Source organism: Festucalex cinctus, chromosome 6, assembly GCF_051991245.1.
Source record: "Festucalex cinctus isolate MCC-2025b chromosome 6, RoL_Fcin_1.0, whole genome shotgun sequence".
NCBI classification, from domain to species: domain Eukaryota; kingdom Metazoa; phylum Chordata; class Actinopteri; order Syngnathiformes; family Syngnathidae; genus Festucalex; species Festucalex cinctus.
This window is the reverse complement of record NC_135416.1, coordinates 12,431,143-12,452,872: the sequence shown is the minus strand read 5'-3', so window position 1 is coordinate 12,452,872 and position 21,730 is coordinate 12,431,143. Positions and strand designations below refer to the sequence as shown.

The 21,730-nt window shown below is 40.4% G+C and overlaps 1 protein-coding gene across 8 annotated transcripts in view; it reads left to right on the top strand.

The window, feature by feature from the left end:
- The window catches only part of slit2 (slit homolog 2 (Drosophila)), a 109,852-nt gene that overhangs the window by 15,013 nt on the left and 73,109 nt on the right, over window positions 1-21,730 (top strand). The gene's annotated exons all lie outside the window — the stretch shown is intronic.

Below are 21,730 nucleotides of genomic sequence, written 5' to 3'. Positions count from 1 at the left end.
ATTACTCAATAGAGCAATTGCATATTGTTTATATATTGCAGTGTTGTTGTTGTTGTTATTTATTTATTTATTTTACTCATTCATTCCCAGCCATTTTTACTGAAGCAATCCCGTTCGCTCCTGGCTGTTTTACTGGAGCTGGACTGATTTTGCAAGGCCTGCAGAATATTGTATTCTAGTGCTATTTGAACATTGAACCTGCAAAAAGAAAGATTAGAGTCTCTTCTTTCGACAGTTAAAAAAAAATAAATGTTTCTATCTGTTTACATTTTGTAGAAATTAGCATATTATTATTCACAAACCTGCTGAAAACACTGGAGAAAACAGCTTGTTGCAACATGGCCATGGTTGATCTCTTATACTCTGCTGCCACCTTCTGGCCGTTTTTTGTAATAACTACCATTGCTTTAAGTGACCTCTTCAGGTCAGAGGCTGCATCACTGCTCTAGCATTTAAAAAAACAAAACAAAAACTTTTGGGACCATGGCAATATTTAAAATAGAATGTTTTTATATGTTTTTAGGAGCAAATGAGTTAACTGCTACCTGAACAGCTTTCAATTGGGCAAATTTGGGGTGTTTGAGATGATTTTGTAACCCATCAGAAAATATCAACCCCTGGACTCAACAGCAGCCGAATCCCAGATCTACATTCAGAAACAAAGCAGGAGCAATATGTCTTAAGGTGACAGTTTTTAAAGCAGTTTTACCTGGGAATTATTACTGTGGTATTTTCACAATTTGGACCTTGGCACAGAGCAGAAAACGGAGAAAAGTTTTGCTTTTATTAGCTTTATTCACCACAGTGTTATGACGAAAAATTGTGTTACTTGTTTAATTGTAAATTAAGAAAAGCTCTACAGTATGGAAAACAAATTGATTAGTAGCAGATGCCATTTTTTAGTATATGCTGCGGCTCACTTAGGCCGTAGTTTGGACACAAATGCTCGACACAATCAGTGACTCCAACTACTCGTTTTCTTTTACACTGTAATTTATTACGTCTGGTGTCCCACTACTTTTGTCCATATAGTGTATCTTGCAGCCATTTTGGTCTGGCGCTGCTGTGGAAGCAGCTCAACAACAATGATGTGGTGGAACATAGACAAATGTGACGGAGACGTGTGATTTTCACTGGCTCTCTCCAGTGAGGCCAGTTCAGTAGCTAATGGAGATTAGCACCCCGACAGCTGCTGTTCACTGTGTGTGCATGCATGCGCCTGTGCGCTCATGATGAATCAGGTTTCTCCTCTTAAGTTACATTTGGCCTTTCATGGGTAGTAAATAGTTTTAGTCACAGAAAATCAACAGTCGTGCGCCTGCCTGCCGATTGTTCCCGCACCTTCCAGCTTTGTCGCAGCGCTTAGCGTAAAACGATCTGTACATCTCAGACTGTGGGAACTAACTGCTCGTCATGGTTGTTTGTGGTCTCGGGAGAATAATTATGGTGTATATACTGTATATACATATTTATATATAAATGCAGCTGAATATATTTATCTAAAACAATATTGACATGTTCTCAGATGATTCACATTGTGTGAAAGTTGTTTATGTTCTGCGGCAGCTCCGGTGGTTGGCTGTGCTCAACCTGTCATGTCTGAGGTTGCGTGTCTGCTCGTGCACCACTACGTGTGCGCGTGCGTGTGGGGGTGCGCGCGCGTGTGTGTGTGTGTGTGTGGGGTGTGTTGCTCAAGGCCAAGACTTGGCATTTTGCTCAGCGTGTGGTCCCAAGGTAAAAATACATCCCGGCTATGCTTCTCTCCACTCAGCTGTCACAGACAAACGGCCTCTGAGTGCGCCAACATACGTTTGTGTAGCGGCAGTTGTGTGCGTCGGAATCCCTGCTGGTGTTCCATCTTCCGAAAACAAGTCTGCCTCATCCGTCATAACACCATTCCCTGGGTGCTGGTATTGGCTATGGGAGGTGTGTTAGCATAAAATAGATCATAAAAATGCACGGAAAGAGACAAGTGTGCTCGTTGACAATGACGAAAATCGTTGCCAAGCCGACACCTCGGCAGCCACAAAAGTGTGAGCGCATTTGTCAGACGTATGGAAGTCATTTAGTGTGCATTTCAACCGCAAAGATGAAGTCAATATTAATTCTTTTGTGTTTGCCTTTCCCCCATGCGGTGTCTTATTATATTTTTAGAAAACATAACACGAAACCCTTGAGAATCTTGACGTGGAAGTGGAACCGTGTTAAGTTTTCAATTGGGGTCAGATGGTATGTGCGAAGTCTTGGCTTCTTCCAACAGTACTGCTATATATATGAACACTTACTCAACCTGCTATTATGAACATTTTTCTTTTCACTCTGTTACAGTTTAAAACCGTGTGTGTGTGTGTGTTATGCTTTTAAACGTTGCTTAGTGCAGTAGTTGAAGGCTTCATGTCCTCAATTTTCCTGTAAAGTAAATTTCATGCTGCGATTGGCTGGCAACCAGTTCAGGGTGTACAACCGCCGACTGCCCAAAGCCAGCTGAGATAGGCTCCAGCACCCCCCGCGACCCTTGTGAGGAATAAGCGGTCAAGAAAATGGATGGATGGAGTATATTTCATATTCTTTTTCTCACTACATTAACATATATTTACTATTGGAGACTATGATGTTTTACTGTGTAAAGCTCTCAATCTATCAAGTAATAATGGAATATTTTTGCTACATATCCTTGAGATCTCAAATTAAATTTCCTTTGAATATACAATTCAAATGTCAATTGATCAAACTATTTGGAAAAAGGGTTTGTAACATTGTGGGTTCATATAGAAAATGCAAATGAAGGACACGAGCCATTCCGCTGGTCATTAATTTGTTAGGAATTTAGAATGAAATGTTCTCATAGAAAATAATGAGGGAACGCCGTTCCAACTTTTTATTTTTTATTTTTTATTTTTTTTATGTAGATACTTGCACCAATTAAATGTCAGGTTTACTTGTTTGACATCTATTAAACATGACACAAAAAGGGGAGAAGACACTCAGTTCAGGGCTCGCGAGGAGAGATGAGAGGAACTGACTGATACAGTTCACTTCTGCACAACTGAAGATTCTTCTCCTCACCCTCTCTTTTTATTTGGTTTTCCACGCCGTTTGCACGCCCCGAGTTACATGGGTGTTCCAATCCTAAAAATGCAAAGTCAAGGCATAGTTGGAACACAGTGTACTTTGTTTATGTGTTGTGCATGCGAGTGGAAGATTGCTGAGTACATGTGTGGTCAAGTTTGCAATCATTTCCATCCATCCACCCATCCATCCATTTTCTTGACCGCTTATTCCTCACAAGGGTCAAGGGGGGTGCTGGCGCCTATCTCAGCTGGCTCTGGGCAGTAGTTGGGGGACACCCTGGACTGGTTGCCAGCCAATCGCAGTTGCAATCATTTCTTAACAGAAAAAGGCGACCTCAGCAGACTGGCTCGAACCATTCTGCTGCATTAGATGTTGTGGTTCTTCAGCTTTTTGTGTCATCTTCAAATAGCCAGGTTATGTGAATGTGAGTAGGAACAGAGAAGAGTATTCTTCATTGCAAGCAGAAGCAGTTCTTCTTTGCAGCAAATGTATGATAACTTATTATTTACAATTATTCCTACATGCGTGGTCACTGATACTGAGACCAAGTACCAATACCACTAGTACTTATTATACATAAAATTTCCACAAGAAAAAAAGATGGATAATTTTAAAGAAAGACTTATATATCACAATATAGCATTTCCCCCTAAAATTGCATGAAATTAATTGCAATTTTCTATTATTCTAATTTCTAATTTGTAGTTCCAGATAGTAAAATTGCCACAAGAGGGCGGCCATTACTGGTATCTGTCACCGTCACGAATACTGATACCTTAAAATGACTCACGCATCCCTAGAAATAATGAAAATCAAATGAATCTGTTCCAGCGTAAAACAATCACCATCTGAAGTCCTTTGTTAGCTATATTTAAGGGCAATATGTTGGGTGAAATATTGATAAATATTCTTAATTGCCATACAAGTGCAAAAGAAAATTAAATCCTGTTAATATAAAAAGGTAAAAACAATCATGAATCCTCTGCTGACTTTTCATGGTGGCACCCATGACAGCCGCTCACAAAAAGTCTGCAACATGCATGAAGTTACGAAAGTTATGGAAGAATTCTAACTCAAGTCAAGTCAAGGCTTTAAATTTAAAAAACTCGTTAAATGGATACTTGACTCATTTAAACATTTTTAGCAATAAAAAGTTAATGTTTTGATAACTTCATTATTTTTCATGTACAATTAATACATTTTAAAATAGATTTTTCCACTTGACATCATCTGTGCTGAGGAAGTAGGTAACGACCAGTTATGGCTCAACTTGCTGACCAAACCCAGCATGACCATGATTAGTCGTTACCTACTTCCTCAGCACAGGTGATGTCATCTTCAGTGGAAAAATGTCTTTTTAACGGTATGAATTGTTCATGAAAAATAATGAAGTTATCACATCATTTATAGACAAAATATCTTTTCACTGCTGAAAATGTCTCAATGAGCCAAAGCATTTATTGTTTGCACTTCTCAACCAAGCCAACATGCAGTGGACACACATAAATCATCACAATTGGGCCAAAACCTGAACAGCTTGTTTATAGACACATTTACAAAAAAAATGTTCTCTGTTGTCTAATTTCACAATTTCATTCACTCCGACTGTTTGTATACAAGCAATTAAAAAGTCAGTTTTCCAAAATATATTTCTTTTTTTAAACACCTGCGTCCTCAACAGACACGTTTATCCAATACCGCAGGGCACAGACTGCATTGGGTTACACACATCTGGAGACACCATGTGGCGGGCAACACCCCAGCAACCATGTCTCTCAGTATTTGCCAAGGCACACACACACCCACGCACGCACGCACACACGCACGCAGACACACACGCTGTCCCCGTATTGTAATGTAGAGTGCTGAGAACCGCAGCTGTGACTGTTTGCTCCAAGCGAGAGCTGAGAGAGCGAAAGGGAAGGTGATTGGGTCCAGCAGAGCCAGTTCATTAGATGGACTCTGTAAAACATGATGGCCCACTAAAAGATCAGCACCTTTGCCAAGAACCCCGACAACCGCCAAGCCGCTGCGCAAATCACCCGTCCGGGCTCACCCACAGACGTGTGTGCGTGCAATCATGGACTTTATGACCACTGAACTGACAAGGTTCACTTCTGGCACCTTTTATGACGTTCTATTCTTTTATTAAAACTGTAAAGTAAATGCTTGGGGATTGATGAAAGGATGGTGTGCTAGATGAAAAGAGAACCTTTTGTTTTTTCCATAAGTCTGGTTTTGTTTCAGTGTGAGTGAGTTCAGATTGATGAGATGTTTGGATTTTATTGTTATTTTCCTGACTTGCTTCTTTCGAGTGTCACATTGATCTCAGATCGTTCAAACATTGCATTTTCCTTTTAGTTAAACAGGAAGCGAAACTAATGTGTTGGAATTTTAAGATTCTCATCATAAGTTCTAACAGTCTACGGACCACACGGATTTTTTTTCCCGTACTTGTATTTTAAGAAAATTTATTCATCCATTCATTGTGGGAATGCTTCAGCATATGTTATTGTGATTTTTATTCTCCTCACTTTTTTGCCACGTAACAACTCCCACATAATACTTCCAATTTACACTGTTCAAATTTCAACTAGCTTCAGTCGGGGGCCGACGGCTGGATGTGCCAGTTTTATCTAAATTCCACCTTTGATGTCCGCCATGGGACGCGACAAATCCTTGTGAATTCATTGTTGTCATTCATTCAATGTGTATTTCACGCATGCGATATGTCACGAAGATCATGTGACTGTCCTAAATGCCCGATACAGTACGTAACACAAAAATATTTATAAAAAGTGCTATAAAATTACAACTGATCAACATAAATTGCCTTTTTTTTTTCCAAGGAATAGTTGAAATTAACCATTTCACAGAATAGCTGGTTAGCTTTTCATAAGTCTTGTGTTCCTTTAACACTACTCAGAACCTATATATGTGGTTGACGCAGGGTAGACAGCGTCAAACACTCTGAATCTATTATATTTTTAAAATCATCGTGTTGGGTGGCACAGTTATAGGCATACAAACAATCAGAGTGGAGGGTGATCTCGTCACACTCAGGTGCTGCATACCTGACATACAGCCAGAGAAAGAAAGAATAAATAAATACATAAATAAAACAGTGTTGTATACCTTTTGGTCCCAGAAACCGCAACGACATTGTTTTTATAAAACGATGACATCAACCACACATTTCAGCATAGCGCAGAAAGTCTGCATCTTGTTCAAATTCGCCAAAAGAAACGTTACACCACCTGCACCACAACTTAGACCTACTCCAAGCCGGTCTAAAATCTATTCTACTTTCAGTCACCAAACAAGAAAATGCCCCAGGTTCGATGGAACGACATCTGCCAAATTCCCAAACACAGTAAAATGGACTTGCCCCGGCACGACAATGAAGATGCGCCAGCTTTTATGCACGTACTCTGCCCATGAAAATAGAGTGCTAATTGTGTGTGTGTTTGTGCATGTAATAGCGGTTAATCCTCAGATAAGCTGTGCCATGATGGGGCTTTACCAAGTGGCATTGTTGCTTAGCAGCCTAGTAGGTTGTGCCTTTGTCTTTTGTAAACCCTGATACGCACACACACACACGCACACGCACTTGCACTTGCACTTGCCACCTCGGTTTAGACGACAGGCCCTGTACAATGGTCCAAAGAGTGCAAATGTTTGGGAACAAGTGGATCTTCTTGGTGTGTCGACAGTTAAATAACATGGAGGAGGAAAATGAGGAGAAAGCAAAATGGAAGGCGAAGGTCAGAGGTAGAGAGGATAACATTTTTCTCCTGGTAAATAATGTTTTTTAATTAAGAGAAAACAAATCCAGTGCTTTTAGTTACCCCAGTGACGGTGACCTCTTGGGTCCCAGAGAGGTGAAAGGTCAAGAATGTCCCAGTCAGGAGATCTAATCGGGAGGTGACACGTCCAAGGCGGAATGTCCTTCTAAATATTTACAATATTGTTTATTTTATTTTATTTTATTATTGTATTTTGTATTAAACTAATTAAAGTGGTGATATGTTTGAAGATTTAAATTAATATTTAATAATATGAATTTCATATGGATGCTGCCTGATATTTTTGACACTTTCCAGCATTGCTAAGGTTGTTTTGTGTGATGAATGAAGATATATTTAGCGATTGCTTACTCATAATCCAGTATATAAATATGTCATGGTGTCCGTCCAAGGGAATGATTTAAATCCCTCTAAGCATCTCGGTCTCCTTCCCATCGTGGACAAACACACACACACACTTGCACCAGCTCACCACTTCACCATTCAGCCCGATTTCCTGCCCCCTCCCGTTTCTTTGAATGCGCTTGAAGAGATATGAAACAATTCTCATGCACACACTCTCATAAAACAAAAGAGCTCTTTTCACATCTTCCCAACAGATGCTGTTCAACAGTCCAGGAGTCATTCGGACTCACAGGAAGCATCCAACTAAACATTTGTTACGTTTTTTTTTTTTTTTTTTTTTTCAGGAATCACCTTGAGTGCAAACAGCATGAAGGTGCTGAGTGTCAGTGAGTCACTCATTTGCCTTCGCATGAGTAACATGATTGACGTCTGAATTGCTCAAGGCCACTCATTCCTAAGAAGTGATTTTACCATTCATATCCCAACACAATGCCGCAATTCATTCGGGAGAGATTCGGGAGGGCTTTGCCAAAGCCAGAGTGGCATTTATGAGAGGGCACCTGCACAAAAGATTATGTGATACAGACAAAATGTAAACGTGAACTGAAAACGCCCCGCTTCAATTTGATCACAGCCAGAACAAACTTTTCTGTGGGTGAGCTGAAAAAAGTCCAGGCAGTTTGATTTGGTCACCCGCTGCTGCTGATTCGTTTTTAAAGACAGATTGTGTGTGTAAAATCACATTATTATTATTGTCCGTCACTTCATTAAGTGCCACCCAACAAAAGAGACTGAGAAAGAGTTTTATAATAAGATGCTATACAAGACTCGACTATTTCTCCTATGGGAAATAATGAAAAGGGAAATAACTGTCACCATCACACATTTAACTTTTAACAATATCAACTGCTAAGTGTATATGTAACGACTGTTAAAATTGACACATTGAATCAATATGTGTGCATTCTGTTCTTCTAACATTAAAATTCAAAATTTTACGACCAAGTAATGTTCATTTCCTCAGCATATTTTACTACTCTGTGATCACCGGCATCTCCAGCAAAAATGAGAAAAACAAAATGCTTTTGGTAATTTACTTATTCTCAGGGTTTCCCCCAGTGCTTTACAGGCCAGGTGGGCCGCCAGCCCTATAAAGCACTGGGGGAAACCCTGCTTCTGCACTGAAGTTACATGAAAAAAATATGCTGATATGTGATATCACAAGTTTTTTTCTAAGAAACTACTGACATTTTTTTCGTGGATTTCCAGAGTTTACTATGAGAAATCATCAGCTGCAATGTGGGAAATTATCCAATTTCACTGAGTTGGTCCAAAAATCTTGTACTTACGACAAATAATGTAACTTTTCTCAACTATCAATGTCAGTGACATATCGTGTTTTTTTTTTTTGTGGTGCATGAGTTATCCAAAGTAAAAAGTCTGCCTGGGCTCAGTAAAGGTTGTGAAATGTCTTTTAGTTCATAAAACTGTCCACGCCACTGATTTCATTTAAATTTGGTGTCCCTAACAATTTCAATCATATTTTAAAAGTGCTGTTCAGTAGGGATGTAATGCAATATCCATCCATCCATCCATTTTCTTGACCGCTTATTCCTCACAAGGGCCGCGGGGGCCGCTGGCGCCTATCTCAGCTGGCTCTGGGCAGTAGGCAGGGGACACCCTGGACTGGTTGCCAACCAATCGCAGGGCATGTAATGCAATATCATATCGCAAAACTGGCACAATATATCGTCGTGGTCATGTCACGATATTGAAAGCAACACATCTGTTAACAATATCAGGTTTATTTCCATTTGTGCACTTCTACTAACCTCTGGCGGCTATTTTTTTTTTTAGTACAGTGTGATTTTTACAAGGCATGTTTTGGCCCTTCTATGTTTAAAATCCACCTTAATGGTCAGATGAAGGGGCACGTAATATGCTTGTGAACCGAGTCAACATGTGGAGGAACTCAATGTCCTTGCATTAGCAACTGCTTCAATATTAAGTATTAGAGATGGTATGTTGTTTATATGCTTTGCTGTAATGTACAAAAGGACAATATTGTATTTTTTTTTAGCATGAGCTCATTTATGACCGTTCTTTTGTATCGCCAACCTCCCCACAATATCAGAATAATTATTGTATCATGACCTACATATCGTGACAATATTGTATCTTAATGTTACATCCCTACTGTTAAGTACGGCTGCCATTAAAAAAATAATAATTTTCAAAATCCACCATACGACAAAAGTAATCTTGCCTACAATGACCAAATATGTTGCCACTTTGGCACAGCGACTCACTCAATCACCTGTTGGGTGTGTGCTTGTCAGAGGTCGGTAGCTCACATGTGAAAGGTCACGCGGCGCATCCAACGAGATCTCCAGGATAATGAACATGCCAGGCGGGAGTGACGGCGAGAAGCTGCGAGGGTTATGCTCCGAAAAATGAGGAGACACCAGCAGGGGGGGGGCGAATGCGAGCCAGAATGAATGAAGCGTATTTAACGCAAAGATTTAGAGACGTGTTTGCTGTCTTAAATGGTGTGGAAAAAAAGAAGAGTGGAGGAAGACAATGAAGTGATGACAGAAGTGTTTTTGTACGTTGTGAGTGAGCTGTGAACGGGACAAGGAGGGAAAGTCAAGAAAGTAGAAGAGAAGGAGGTAAAGTTTATCAGCCATCACTGTGTAAATGGCAGGTAGCCTGAAGCCTGGAGTCTGCATGTCTGTTGCACACAATTACTCAGGTGTGCGTGTGAGTAACTTGAGCATGCATGATATGGAGTGATACATGTGCAATGCCAGCAAAAACTACAGTTGTGTGTGTGTGTATGAATACTTGTGAAGTCGTCGACATAATCACTAGCATGATATTAGCGTTACTAGTGTGTGGTGGCTCCGCCCACCAAGCATCTAAATCATAATTCGGTTTCATGTTGACTACTTTTTCATCACTTAACACGCCGTGCTTATTTTAATCATGCTAAGTGGTGGGCTACGCAGCAGCAGGACATGTTCATCTTCCTCGGCCACCCTCCCTCTCTCTGCAGGTATGGATCCGTGCGCGGCGCGTGTTGATGGATGCGTGGGTCCGCTCGATGAGTTATGGGAGGGATTATGAAGTAATCAGGACAATTTATCATGCACGGCTCCTCCACTCGCCCAAATCGCATCCACTCAGCAGTATTGACCTCGGCGTTATAGCTCTAGCGCGCTAATAAAGTGTCGAGATTCTCTTTTAAATGACTAAATAATCAGCGTGTAATTAGTCATTGGAGCAACACTTAGGACTTATCGCAGGAGCAGGTAATATTTCATCAACTGCTGCCCTAACGCCAAGCGAAGCTAAGCTGATTCTTCATCTCAGAAGCCGTTTCACAGACATCCGACAAAATTTCCGCAAAATGCCATAACCATACTTCAGGAATTTATCTGTCTGCACCATTTACACAGAACGCCGTAAAGCGGAATATTACCGCAGTATACTGTGTCAGTTCCAGTTTCTGCTGTGATGTATAAAATATATTTTACTAGCTTGATTTCAACATACACTGATGCTTGTTGCTGTCTTTCTCAGCCTGAGCGATGCTACATATCCATCCATCCATCCATTTTCTTGACCGCTTATTCCTCACAAGGTTCGCGGGGGGTGCTGGCGCCTATCTCAGCTGGCTCTGGGCAGTAGGCGGGGGACACCCTGGACTGGTTGCCAGCCAATCGCAGGGCACACAGAGACGAACAACCATCCACACTCACACTCACACGCACACCTAGGGACAATTCGCAGCGCCCAATTAACCTGCCATGCATGTCTTTGGAATGTGGGAGGAGACCGGAGTACCCGGAGAAGACCCACGCGGGCACGGGGAGAACATGCAAACTCCACCCAGGAAGGTCCAAGCCTGGACTCGAACCGGAGACCTCAGAACTGGGAAGCGGACGTGCTAATCACTCGACTACCGTGCCGCCCCGATGCTACATATTTTACAGTAAAAACATGTCATCGTACACCAGCGCCACGGCTTTGTCATTGCTTTGCAGTTGGCCTCTGACACTCAAGGTTATTTTAGTTTCTGTCCACAGAAACGTCCCGCTGTTGACAAAACAAACACAAAATAGCAAAATACAGGCTGGGTGGGGGGGATTAGGAAAAAAAAAAATCACCACCACACATAAACAGAAGCCCAGAGTTGTAGACTGAGAAGGAGTTCATGTGTATACATGCTGCATTTAGATTTTGCATTTTGAGTGAAAACGGAAGACCATGCCTTTAACTAAAACTACCAAAATAACTAAAACTAAACTTCAAAAAAAGATTTCATTAAGGAAATAAAATAAAAACGAAAATCCTTTTTTTTAAAACAAAAACTGACTGAAATTACCTTTTACATTTTATAAAACTATTCCGACTTTGTTACGTATGAATTGTGGGGGGAGGTCAGAAATTCAGAAGTCTCACTTTAAAAATTCTGAGAATAAAGTCAGAATTCTCACTTTAAAGTCAAAATTCTGAGAATAAAGTTAGAATCCAGTTTGTATTTTTTTATTTATTTTTTTATTTATTTATTTTTTTTTTTACGGTACTGGGGGGAAAAAAAATCTAAAAAAATGTTGCCTTTTGCCGGCAGTGTCACAGGGACGAACGAGGGCAATCTCTGCGAGAGTCGAATGGGGAGAAAAGGTTGTGTTGATGTCAATCAGTCAGCAGACCTAACATGGCCGTCTCTCTCCGCCCGCGGGTGCCGGCCTCCTCCCTCTCCTCTAATCCTCCATCTTGGCTACATGTCAAGCCGCCTTGTCCAGTTGCACAATATCCCCCCTCCAGGGCAGGCAACTGCATCGCCTCTCTGGCTCCATTAGTGCCACTCCACAGGCATAGTCGGCATTTTCCAGCGGGACCGTCATCGCCGGCCACTGGCACCCCCTGTCACGCTCAAAACTCCTTCCTCGGTCACCCTCATCTTCTTCCTCTCCATCGCTCTCCTTCATCCCTCCATCATCGTCCTCTCCCCTCCATCCAACGCGTTGGTTTGGAGAGGCTTACGCAAGACCCTCATGCATGCTAACAATGCAAAAGAGGAAACTGGAAGCTGACCAGTGATCCCTCCCTGCGATGTTGCTCACAAGTTTCAAGTCCCTGGCATTATTTCGCCCCGAAAGCTGAGTGTGTTTTGAATTGACCACGGCGACTTAGCCTCATTAAAACGCATCATGAGGCCAGGATGAGACCTGCGCACACCCCCCCCCCACACACACACCCCTGTCAGAATGTGATGCTTTTGAATAGGAATGAGAAGATCAGCGCTGTGAGAAGAATAGAGAAAGTGGAGCTGCGTATATGTCGCTAGTATCTAATGACAGCTTCCACCTCAGATGCGTTATTATCCCATTACTCTTCTCTATCATTTCGACAGTAGCACAGAGTGCACCCCCAACCCACCAAGCACGCCCCCCTAATTGAACGGCTTGCTCTTAAAGGACACTGACCTCTCTGCAAGTGCCCGCCGAAAAAGTACTCTCCAACACACACGCACACGCACACCTACACATGCCAACAAGATTGGGTAATGCCGAATAAAACAGATGCTATCTCAACCAGGGAGCCAATAAACTATGCAAGACAAGTTAAGACTCTCATCATTCAGGTGTTCTTCTTCTACACCACCATGTTTGCTTACCTGTTTCTATAGTAATATAGTCCACAATAATAAATGTGATTTTTTTTTTTTATTCTTACAAAATAATAGTCAAGTCAGAGAAAAAGAAGAATAATATAAATAAATGTATGCCAATATCATCTAAATAGCACAATGATAAAGTCATCATGTTAAGCAAATGTACAACAATTTCATAGAAGAGAGAACAGAATTATGAGAAAGATAACTGCCATCATTTTTTAAAGGGTAAATCAACCTTAAACATTTCTTGACAATAATATGTAACATCACTAGTCTAAACATGATGTTCTGATTAATATTATATTTGTGGAATATGAGTTATGCAGCAAAATCCAGCAGTTTTTCTCCATCTCATGGGGCGGCCATTTTGCCCCTTGAAGATTACATCACAGATGCTCAGGGCTGGCAACGACAAATCACAGCTCACCTGTTTTCTGAAGCTGAGCTGTGATTGGTTGCTACCTTAGACCTGAGCAACCATGATGTCATTTACACTCAACCGCAAGTCGCAAAATGGCCGCCTTCTGATATTGATAAAAACTGCTGGATTTTGCTGCTTAATAACTAGTATTTAGACTAGTGAGGCTGCATAGAACATACTATTGTCAAGAGTTTCATGTGGCCGTTTTACGATCATTACTTTAAGTAATAATAAATTAATTTCATGCAATTTTAAGGAAAATGTTCTTGCGGTATTTGTTCACAAATACTACAAGAATACATCTTGCACTGCTCCCACTGATACGTTCACAACCAACCTTTTTTTTAGGTTGGACCAATTGGGCGTTGTTCAGGGCGGGACATGCAGCTGTGACGAAACCAGGAAACGCAGACGCTGGGGGAAAAAAACAAACATAACATCATAACATCAAACAATACATCAAGTCCCTCCTTTGCCGAACGGATCTACCGAGTGAAGTTCCAGATTGAAAAGCACTAGTGGTATCAGTAACTACTCAAGAATTTAATACTCGTGCGGGTATCGGTTTGAAGAAAGTCATATTAAACATCTCTAATTTTTTATGAGAAAAAAAGTCACAGAATTGTAAGTAATGGTTGTTCCAGAACAAATTATACCAAATGCGTTCATCAGAATAAAGTGAAAAATAAAAAAAATAATAAAAAAATTCTACATGCATGAAGACGAGAACTGTCAAAGGCTGTAAAATCCTCACATTGAAGACACGTCTTGTGCTTGCTGAACCGTTTAGTAGCACTCAATAGTTTTGAAAGAAAAGTCCAATCCAAGTATTCCCTTGAATCCACTTGGCCTATGAAACATTTCACGCACGCACACACACCGCAGTGGACTCCGCTCATTCACCCACCCTTGTTTTAACGACAGACTTCTTCAACTTTATGACTTTCAGCGCGATGGAAATACAAAGACGAATTCTCATCCTTCGGGGAAATTCAATTATGGACAATTGGCAGGCGTGTAGAGACACAGAGGAGAGGGGGCTGGAGGAAGGAAGGGAAGAAGAAGAATCAGGAGGTTTGTGCGTGTGCGTTATGTGCAGGTCTCTTCCTGTTCCTGGGTCAGATACTCCTGACAGCTCATTGGCAAACTCTCCTATTAGCACACAAAGAGGAATTCTCACAATCCGTTCCTCCAAGCCGTGGATAAATAAACGATGAATCCAATTTTTTGTCATCATTAAAGCTGTCAAACAAGTGGCTGTAACATTTGCCCTCCGTCGCTCTTATTTCTCAGCTGCAGACATACTTCGAGTCAATAGTAATTATTAGTTGTTTATATTGTAACTTGGACTGCCTCATCTCATTTTGGCGCAGCAACTGCAGACAAAGTGATAATAATGATGTGTTTATGCGTTGCTGTTTGGGTCTTCCTTCACTTCTCTCTTTGTTTAATTCATTCTACCTCCATTATTCTTTAGATGTGCGTGTGTGCAATAACTGAGTGTATTGTTGACTTTAACGAGGCAAAAAAAACAAAAAAAAAAACGATGGATGGTTTAGTGCGAGGAGGAGGGTGGGCTCTTCCGGTATGACCGGTATGAAGTCAGCAGTGGGATTTAGACACCTGCAGGTTAATAAATACACAACTTTTACTGTAATGTGCTTGAGAAAGAGACACAGAAATGATGTCAGCCGGTTTTACGAGTTTCATAATTACAGTATAAGCACGAGCCCTTAGCAAGTGACGTACTGTCAATGTGTGAGTGCGTCCCATAGTTAACAGAAATAATAGTGACCTGGGAGGTAACATTTGTTTTGTATGGCGGCAATTCATGTTGTCAAATCAATATATTGATCTCTGGAGGAACCCAGTCTGGTTTTGTGTTGTATTTTTTTTCCCCCTAGGTGATTGTTCACCTGCCCAAAGTTCCTTTCAAAGAATCCAAACCACATTGGCGTGTTCAAAAACTTTCATTGCTTGGCTTTGTTTGCACGACCCCCCCAAAATAGTGAAACTATATCAGCATATCCAATCCATCTGTGTTTGAAAGCTGTCTTCGCTGAAATATTCACAGCATAAAAACACGTGAGAAAAGTGCCTGTTTTTCGGTTTTTTTTGACAAAGAAGCACATGTGGTTCACATTCACTCACTCATACAAACACTTTCTCAGCATTGGCTGCTCTAAATGCAAGTTTCATCTCTCGTTTGATTGAAAGTGGTGATCAAATGATAACAATTAGGAAAGAATGTGGACATTTCAGAAGTGCTATTTTATTTTATTCTTATCTTCTTTTAAGACAAACACATTTGATCAAATTTGAGTGACTGTTTTCAAAGATGACCCTAAATCTTGGTGAAATTTTAGGCTAGTATTCAGAATGTCAATTTCTGTTGTACAGGTATTATATTGGTGTTCCACCTTGAATTATCTACATACCAAGGTTGTTTTAGTCAACAAAAATACAGAAATAACTACAATTAAAATTGGGGGGGGGGGGGGGGGGGGCATTTTATTCCATTCAATTCAAACTTTTTATTTAATTCTTCAAAAATGAAATAAAATAAAAACGAAAATGCTTTAAAAAAAAAACAACTAGCTAAAACTACACCTGATGTTTATAAAGCTTTATAAAAAGTAACAATAATTATAGCAAAAATGTTGTTTGTTTGTTTTTTTGCCATACTTGAGCTTTAGGGATTCATTTTAAATGTATTGTGCAATGTCCTAACAGAAGAAGGGACAAAATATGAGTCGCAGTTTACTTTATTAATTACACAGTATTTAATAACCTTTTTTTGTTTTTTTGTTTTTTTTATCTTAATACAAATATTTAGAAAAACTAAGAGAAACACCAAAACTAATAAAACTAAATTAAAATGGAGCATTTTCAGAAAAATAAAAACTAACAAACCTGCTCTAAAAAAAAACAATTAAAACCGCCTGAAATTAAAACAAAAAAAGCCCAAACGAAAACTAACAATAATGAAAAATCCCAAACTACACTATTTTTACAGACTAGCATTATTCATACTTTGACATCCTTTTAGAGTTAAAATAGAACTTTTATTTGCTCAGCGGATGTCTTTTGGAGACAACACAACCTTTGGAATCATTTTATGAACAAGCCTGTAGAAAATGAATAAATAAATAAATAAATAAATAAATATAGCACATTTATTAGGCCCGCTCTGTATTTCCTCTAGAATTTCTGTAATGATATAGAAACATACTAGAAGCAGCTCAAATGCTGTGGGTTCAAATCGGGGCTCCGACATTCCTGTGTGTAGTTGGCATGTTCTCTCATAGCTTTCATGGGTTTTCTCCAGGTACTCGGGTTTCCTCCCACATTCCAAAAACTTGCATGTTAGATTAACTGACGGCTCGAAATTGTCTCACAGCCCATCTCAGCTGACTTTGTGCCAGAGGCGGGATGCACCCTGGACCGGCCCCCAGCCCCTCGCAGGCGCATACTGCATAGACAAAGATTCTTTCACACTCACACCTACAGACAGTCACAGTCTGCAGCACAATATCTCTACATATATCGTATATTATTAGCATTTACATGACTTTCTTTAAACTTGTGATCTTCTGTGAGTTTTAAAATATTCTAATATTCTTATATATACTCATGACTGCAAGATTGAAGTGGTTTGTGAATTATATTCCTATTGTTGTGTTGTGAAGGCTCACAGAATAGAATGCTATAGAATGCTATGAAAACGGGTGAGAGGAGGTGGGAGTGGGGGGTGATGGGGCGATTGACTTAAAGGGAGGAGAGAGGAGCGGAAAAGGTTATTAACTACATTATGGCCTGACAACCTGCATGTACAGACAAAACCCGCACAGGTAATAGCAGTTCTTAGTATGTGTGTGTGTTTGGAGAAGTTCATAAGTTTAGTGATGTCATCTTGACAAGGCTCATTTGAACTGAATGCGCATGTGTGTGCGTGTTTGTGTGTTGCTTCTAAAAGCACATTTTAGGTCACATCTTAAAATGTCTTAGCGCTCCCATCATGCACTGCTTCATTTCCCCCAGTCATCACTGTCCCACAATCATCTCATTCAGGAGATGGAGGCCATCAGACTGCCTCCACTTTGTTTCCGAGTCGAACCTTAGCCATCTCTTCTCATCATCGCTTACTCGCATTTGAACGGCAACATTCCTTCCCCGCCTTCCCACAGGTGATGTGCTGATGGTGATGACGGATGTTAGTCAAGCAGAATGGATGCTTCTGATTGAAGTGTGGGGGCAGGGGTGGTGCCAGAACAGTCGTTTCTATGGTAGCAATTAAACAGTGAGAGGTTTCAGGTCAAGCTTAATTAGCATGCAAAGATGAAAGACAGATGAGCATGACTGGACCAGACCATTTGTGTGTGTGTGTGGTCACGTGTAAATGGACAAGAGGGGATAACACTCCGACATATCCCTGAAAAGTGGGGACCTCAATGAAAAGATATTTCTGAGGTCCTCTATTGTTTAAACTTCCATGTGAATGTGTCAATCTTTCTTCAACAACAATGTACAAGAAAAATATTAAGACTAGTTACATAAGTGAAGGCTGTGAGAATTTGTATTTTCCAACTGTTGCAAAGTCACGACCCACCTTTAACTTAAAAGTATAGAACAACAAAGAACATGTTTTGTTTAAAAACAGCCTCTGAAACACACATGGAGAATATATTATATTCTCATAATCTGTTTAAAATGATTTTTTTTTTCTTTTTTTTTGTTAGCTGCCAGCGAACAAACCCAAAATGACTGCACGGTCCACTTTTGGTTTCCGACCCACGAGTTGAGAACCACTAAAGATATGAACCTAAATCTAAATTACACTGAATTAATGAAGTGAATAAATCGTTACACCATAACATAGCAAGTGAGGTGAAATTCACGACACATTTTTTGTCCCCTTTTTGTATGAGCAGCTTTCTAATTTTAAGGATTATTTCCTTTAAGACAAATTATTAAAAACATTTTTTTTATGTGAAGTGTTCCTTTGAGGAAGGACAGTGGCTGAGTTTAAGTTTGGGATGGAAAGTTAACTCCGGCTTTCCTGTGTGGAGTTTGCATGTTTCTCCTGTTACTCAGGCTTCCTCCCACATTCCAAAAACATGTTAACCGAAGACTCAAAATTGTCCGTAGGTGTGAGTGGAAGTGAACAGTTTTACTACAAAGGAATGTGATTTTTTGCGATTGGCTGATGACCAACTCAGGGTGTAACTCATCGCTTGCCTAAAGTGGGATAGGCTCCAGCTCGCCAACGATCCTTGTGAGGATAAGCCTCATAGAAAACAGATGAATGGATGGATTGTGTTTCACGAAGTAATATGTAAAACTTGTCATCAGAACATAAAATAAAAGTTGAGAAATGTGAAGACAAACACAGTTAGTTGTTGGGTGCTGATACACTTCAGAGTTGGCAGCAATGCTTCATGTACCACATTAACTTAGTCACTGTTTTGATTAAAAACATCGGCAAATAAGGTTTGGTGTAGATCTGCGCAGGGGCAGGCTGGACTGGGTTTGTGTATTTTCACACGCATCTTGGGGGAGCTAAAAACGGCTGTTTTGTGGGTGTGAACACAATTGACATGATTTGCTGCCAGTCTTTGCCCCGGCCCCATGGTGTGATTTTAGGAATATAATATAGTCTAATAAATACAAAAATAAATATTATTAACAACAACACATTATCGCACACCGTATTTCTGAATGAAATACGATGACATTTGCCACACGTATCCGCTGAGATCAGAATCTGTCTGCCTGCACTGCGATCAAATTCATCAAAATCGCATTCAACAAGTGACATTTGCCTTACACTACAGTTCCAACTTCCGCCAGGCACGAGTTTCACCAAGTTTAAACAATCACTTACTTCACATAACATCTGGTGTATATACACAAAAAGTCACAAAACCCAACCAGAATTGTGTGCCGCTTGTTTAGATCAGTGCTTGTGAGATTCACCAAGGTCAAATATAACATCATACATCTTGCCTGACCTTATATTCCTTGAAATTCACATCGAAATCCGGAACATATGACCTCGGCGGCTTTGGACTTTTTAGATTCCACGACATGGAAAAAAAAAAAAAAAAATCCTTCAGCTCACATGCTTCTGCTTTCACTTTCTACGCGCTAACAGCTCAATAGTCACTGCACAGGAGGCTGTCAGCTCTGTTATTCCCAGCTCAATGATAGAAACCCCACTGTGTGCACGTGCGTGCGCGCGCGCGCACATGCATGTTTACGCTGATTGATATGTATTACCGAAGTAAGGCGAGCTGCCATTAAAAGCTTGGAAACTGTGGGGCAACTTTGAGCTGTGACTATTAGGCTGAAAGTTTCCGGTGTTGGCAAAACACAAGGGATTGGTGAGGCAGATGTTAGTGAGAAGTGTGTATGCGTGTGAGGACTAACAGTAGCAGGTGGTAAGTTTTATTCACCCTACTGGCCCACACTCGGGCTCTCATGGGGGGGATTGTGGAGCCATCTAAAGCTCAGCTGTTCTTGTGTTGTAACTACACGTGTGAGCAGCACTGGGACACCTTTTTAGTAGAACATAATACGCTTTAAAATTAGATTCAAACATGCTCATAAATATCTCGTCCACATTATATGCTCTCTTTTTTGCAGCTTTTGTTTTGAATAGTTTTTAGATTAGTGAATCGCAACTGTAAGTCTTGCCTTGTTAGGCCTACTTGCAAAATGATACGCGTGTAATTCCACAAGTCCATATTTCCAAGATGAGACAGTTGGGAGTGACATGAGTCACACATCAGCAGCTTGTGAGGAGATACAGGTTATGGGATACCGTTCCGATAAAACGGAAAAAAAAACGAATAAAAGAGCTTTTCAAGATTGTTTTGTGCATTTCGCTCTAATATACAATATGGATATTGGCAGCCAGCCAAAGAAAGCAAAAAAAAAAAAAAAAAGTGGGAGTGGAAAGGGCAATGGAATTGATCTCTCCATTTTGGATTGTGTATGTGGGATTATTTTGCCTTACTGGTCAATTTGTCCAGAAACGGCTGCTATTTTTAAGAGGTGGCCCAAGACACACTTATTTAGTTTGGCATTTAAGCGATCTTTTTAACCCCTTGTATTTATTTAGTTCTTTTATCATATTGTCTTTTAGCCTTGTTTTTACCTTTTATTCTGTTTTCTTTTACTTTTTAAACCGTTTTTATTTTGTTTTCTTTTAGTTTTTAGCTCCAGTGTTCCTGGGTGCCTTTCCTCACATGGTTTCTCTGTGCCCCGCCATATTTTTAGCTGTGTTTTTGGGTATGAGTATGTGTGTGTGTGTGGGGGGGGGGGATTATTATTGTATTATGGATGTTTTAATTGTTAATATCTTGAGTTGCATTTTAATGTATGAAACATGCTATATAAATAAACCTTTATGGATTGATAACGGGTATAACAAGACAGACCTATTTTGCCAACCTTGCGAGTTTTGTCCGACCTTTTCCAAAAAGTGTCTTTTGAGTCTTTCTCAAATGGTTCATGAAACTAACCATCTGGCATGTCAAGTTTGGTCATTTTAAAGAGAAATTCTCCAAAGCTAATTGCTAATCTGGTCAGGTGTACACCAAGCCACGATCAAGCCAAAAGAATACGAGGCCCTCAACCTGGCGGCCCAGCCGGGCAGGTTTGCCAAGCCCAACATCAAATAAGAGTTACACACTCCAGCCAAGACAAAAGATGGCCAAAGTGGCTGTCAGAGAAAAGAAGGATGGCAGCGAAAAAAGAGAAAGGAGAGATTGTTTGTTATTAAATTCTCTTCCTGGGGTCAGTGACACTGAGGCTTTTAGTGGCTGCTGGGAGCACTCTCCTGTAACACCCTGTCTAATTGGTTAACGACATTTGTCATAACACGGCTCCACCATCCTTCATCCCTCGCTTCATGTTGTTTGCCGCTCTCCATTTCTCAGTGAGAAGGCTTTATGTCGTCGCTCTGTACTCCATTCTTCTTCCTTCACCTTCATCCTATCTTTTGCTTGAGATGAGTATTGATTGAGGGAAGGGAAAACTATCCATCTCCCTCTGTGTTTGTTCCTTTGAGAGATCAATACGTGTGTGATCGTTTAAAGTCCCCCCGCATTCGGTTTTGATGAATATCACCAAAACTTTCATGCCATTGCCATCCGTCAAGAAACCATAACGTTAATTAGCTTTTCTTCACTGTTGGTTTGTTTGTGGGGAGGATTTTGCAAAAACAACAAAACCGATTTTCACAGAAGTGGGGGATTAAGAGTAGGGATGCAACAATAAGCGCAATATCGTGATATTGTGATATTAAAACTTCCGCAATATCGTCGTCGTCATGTTCACGATATTTAAATGCAACACATCTGTTAAAAACGTTGATTTCCATTTGTGCAGTTCTAGCAC